The sequence below is a fragment of the Rhinopithecus bieti genome, unplaced genomic scaffold, assembly GCF_001698545.2.
Source record: "Rhinopithecus bieti isolate Rb0 unplaced genomic scaffold, ASM169854v2 scaffold_5781, whole genome shotgun sequence".
NCBI classification, from domain to species: domain Eukaryota; kingdom Metazoa; phylum Chordata; class Mammalia; order Primates; family Cercopithecidae; genus Rhinopithecus; species Rhinopithecus bieti.
The window spans coordinates 174,718-179,301 of record NW_016804870.1 but is presented as its reverse complement, the minus strand read 5'-3'; the positions used below and the strand labels follow the sequence as shown (position 1 = coordinate 179,301).

Sequence of the window (4,584 nt, the reverse complement as noted above, 5' to 3'; positions counted from 1 at the left end):
GGTCTAGCTAAGATATAATCCACTCTTAGCATGGCTGTTTGGAGTAATCCATGTCCTCTCCTCATAAACTCTTTGGAGAATGATGGTTTTTTTTTAAAAAAAGAAAAGTTTTTAACTAAATAGAATGATTTGGTGAGTCCTGGGGGCCTTTTAACTACTCACTATGTGGATTATTGGAAGAACTGTAGTAGAACTTTACTTCTTTGGGGTACCATCAGTCTTTCTTTTGTAAAGAATGAACTAAAAAATTTAAGAATGTGATCCTGATACTTCTTTGTAGGTGTCATTTCTTAGCCATGAGAATGTCGAATAAGTAAGACCATTTTCCAATCAACCAAGAATTAGCTGGTCCAAATGAAATCCTGGGAGACAGAGAAGAATGAAAAAAGGCTAAGGATCATGACTTATAACAGAAATAACTCATCGAGATGACAGCACAAAATTACTGACCCCAAGCTTCTCTTACAAGAACCCGAGTTATTCTTGGTGTGTCCACAGTAAAATGGGTTTCTAAACCCCAGTGGCTTTTACAAGACAAACTGTTCTTAAAGTTTTATCTATTTAAGAAACAAGTTTTCATGTGGGATTCTCCTACAGTGTTCCGTTTAGCTACTTTCCCGGTTTTCAGGGGTGTCTTTTTCCTGAACCCAGTGTGAAAACAGACACATTCTGAGTCATGATGAAGGTAGCCTTATTAGCAACTCCCTAATTTTAACATTGTTACATTTGACCCACATTTTCAAGATATGGAAAAGGTAAAAGATGGAAGATTTTGGAAGGATCATATACATAGATTCAACCGAGGGCATTTTTTCTACTTTCAACTTCTATTTTAGATTCAGGGGATACATGTGCAGGCCTGTTATATAGATATATTGTGTGATGCTGAAGTTTGGGATATGATTGATCCCATCATCTGTGTACTAAGCATAGTGCCCAGTAGTTAGTTTTTAAACCCCCACCCCTGTAGTTCCCAGTTTCTATTCTTGCCATCTTTATGTCCATGAGTACCCAATGTTTAGCTCCCACTTATAATTGAGAACATGTGGTATTTGGTTTTCTGTTCCTGCATTAGTTTGCTTAGGATAATGGCCTTCAGTTCCATCCATGTTGCTGCAAAGGAAATGATTTCATTATTTTCTATGGCTGTGTAGTATTCCATGGTGTATATGTACCACGTTTTCTTTATCCAGTTCACCACTGATGGGCACCTAGGTTGGTTCCATGTCTTTGCTATTGTGAATAGCGCTGTGATGAACATGTGAGTGTATGTGTCTTTTTGGTAGAATGATTTATTTTCCTTTGGGTATATACCCAGCAATGAGATTACTAGGTTGAATGGCAATTCAACTCTTAGTTCTTTGAGAAATCTCCAAACTGCTTTCCACAGTGTCTGAACTAATTTACATTCCCACCAACAGTGCATAGGCATTCCCTTTTCTCTGCATCCTCAGCAACATCTGTTGTTTTTTTGACTTGTTTCTTCTTTTTTTGAAAACTGATGTTTATTTTTTGCCAAGCTTGCTTCCATGTTGCTTAAGAGCTGATATAAGAACAGCTTAAGACCAACCAGTGGTTGCACCTACCCATTCAGTGGCCTGAGCAGTGGAAGCTGCAGACCAGTTTTCTGTGGCAGGCTAAGCACTCCAGTCTTCAGTAGGGAGCTGCTGAATAGGCACAGAGGGCACCTGCACGCCTTCAGACCAGTCTGCCACCTCAGGCTGAGTAGCAGCGAACTCAGGAGCTGGAGCAGTCCATTCACTTTGAAATTCCTCCTTTGTCACAGCCTTTTCAGCAGCAGTCTGCTCTTCTTTTTCAGTCTCTTCAGGATCTCTGTAGAAGTAGAGATCAGGCATGACCTCCCACGGGTGTTCACGGGAAATAGTACCACGCATGCGCAGAACTTCCTGAGCCAGCATCCACCATATCAAACCCACTGAGTGAGCTCCCTTGTTGTTGCATGGGATGGTAATGTTCACATAGAACAGAGGAGAATCTGTGTGACACAGAGCAATGGTGGGAAGATTAACATAAGATGCCTCTGTGAGAGGCTGGTGGTCAGCCCTGGGGTCAGTAACCACAAGAAGCCATGGCTCCCGGAAGGCTGCCTGGATCTGGTTAGTAAAGGTTCCAGGAGTGAAGCGGCCAGCAACTGGAGTGGCTCCCGTGGCAGCAGCCAACTTCAGCACGGCCCTCAGGCCAGTATTCCTGGAGGATATGACACTGACATCAGCAGGGTTTTCAATGGCAACAATGGCACGAGCTGCCAGCAGAAGATTCTCCCAGGTCCTCTTCAGATTTAGGATGTAGATGCCATCACTTTTCTTTTAGAGATGTACTGTTTCATTTGGAAGTCAAGGTTAGTGCCACCTAAGTGGGTTCCTGCTGCAAGGAACTTAAGGACACCCTCCTATTTCATTTGCAGGACATCGAGGGCTCCGGACTTTGTGAAAGTTTCCCTTTAAGTTAGGACAGGAATCCCAAACAATGCTGTATGGACCCCTCTGTGGGTAGCGCGGAAAGGCTATTGTTTTTTTGACTTTTTAATAATACTCATTCTGACTGGTATGAGATGGTATCTCATCGAAGTTTTGATTTGCATTTATCTGATGATTAGTGATGTGGAGCTTTTTTTTTTTTTCATATGTTTGTTGGCTACTTTTATGTCTTCTTTTGAGAAGTGTGTGTTCATGTATTTTGCCCATGTTTTAATGGGGTTGTCTTTTGCTTGTTCAAATGTTTAAGGTCCTAATAGATGATGGATATTAGACCTTTGTCGATGCATAGTTTGTGAATATTTTCTCCTACTCTGTAGGTTGTCTGTTTACTCTGCTGATAGTTTCTTTTGCTTTGCAGAAGCTCTTTAGTTTAATTAGGTCCCACTTGTCAATTTTTGTTTTTGTTGCAATGGCTTTTGAGGACTTACTCATAAATTCTTTCCCAAGGCCAGTGTCCAGAACGTCAGCCAAGGGCTTTGACCACTGCTAGGGAAGACAGTGTTGAACTGCTAATGAGTCCCTGACAAGGTGTTTGCCATTTATAAACATAAACATTTCTATAGTTGCTACTTATACTTGTGAGAAAACATTGTTGAAATGGTATTTTTTCTTTAAGTGATAGGTATAGCTCCTCTCTCTCCTTCTCCTTATTTATTTACCTACCTATTTGTTTTTATCCTACTTTGTCCCCAGAGGAATTTAAAGTGCTCTACAAATATGTGCATAATAAATGTAAGATGCAATGCAACTGAAATACATAGGAACTATCCAGCAAAGGGGAAAGTAAGATGGAGCCAAGTGTAAGGTTATGACACAAAGTGCATGGTATGAAGTTTATTATGCTTGATAGAAGCAGACCATAAATCTGGCCCTAAGCCTTCCAGTAATAAATGTGAAGAGGGAAAAATGATGAGTTACCTGAATTATGGTGTCCAGAACATTAAAATAAACTAGTTGTTCAAGAAAGCTAATGGTGGGTAAACGATAAGAAGTAGTTGGGCTAATGAGTTGGTCAACTGTTGCAGACTCATACATTTTCTAGTAGTTAGAGATATTCACTTCTCATTTCTGAGGACCCTTTGAGTGAATTATTTTAATTGTTCTCTCTGATCTATAATAGCCTTTAGGGAAATATCTGTATCTATCTATCTCTCCATCTATCAAATGATATACATAATAGCCTGTGAAAAGCATATGTTTCTTCTTTCTTTCTTTCACTCATTCCTCTATTCCTCATTGATGTACGTTGTATTTAGAAGCCTAGTGTGTGAAATTTAAAAAGCAAGACTGTATATATTTACAGGCTGGTCATGGACCTGCACAAATAAATTGCTTATATTTAATAGCAACTTATTTCTAAGCTTTGTCCATTCTAGTTAAGTTAATGTGAAACATAAAATGCAAGAAAAATCTGACAGAAATTGGAGCAACACTTTTAGTGTCTTCTCTATTATTTAGTTTTTAAAATGTGAGGCTTTCCTTACAACCTTAACTTGCAGTTTCTGTGTGACTGATTTCTAAAAAATCATTTAGTATTTAAAAATAACATTGAAATGTGTTACCTATTTGGCTGTTTTGGTCCATTAACCTTTTCCAGTGGTTTTTTCAATTAAAATTACATTGATACCATATGGCATCTATTGTATGTGAAAACTCCCTAACTCATGAAAGAAATGTCAAAGCAGATTGAGGGGGAAAAAGAGGGAGTGATTTAACACTCTTCAGTGGTTCTAGTCACTAGTTCCATCAAGGGCTAATTTCCAAGGTCCAATTTTTTAAAAAAAAATTTAAAAAATTAATAGACCTTATTTGTTTAGAACAGTTTTGGATTTAAAGAAAAATTGAGCAGGTAGTACAGAGTTTCTGTGTGCTCCTTCTTCCCTGCCCAGGACTTATTCTATTATTAACATTACTAGCATTAGTGTGGTACATTTGTTATGATTAATGAACCAATATTGATACATTATTATTAACCAAAGCCCATAAGTTTACATTAAGGTTCATTCTTTGTACTGCATGGTTCTATAATTTTTTACAAATGTATAATGTCTTGTATATTTCATTAGAATATCATACAGTATCGTTT

At 38.4% G+C, this 4,584-nt stretch overlaps 1 pseudogene; it reads right to left on the bottom strand.

Moving 5' to 3' along the window:
* Positions 1 to 1,559: 1,559 nt before the first annotated feature.
* The window catches only part of LOC108528759 (40S ribosomal protein SA pseudogene), a 6,288-nt pseudogene continuing 3,263 nt past the window's right edge, over positions 1,560 to 4,584 (bottom strand).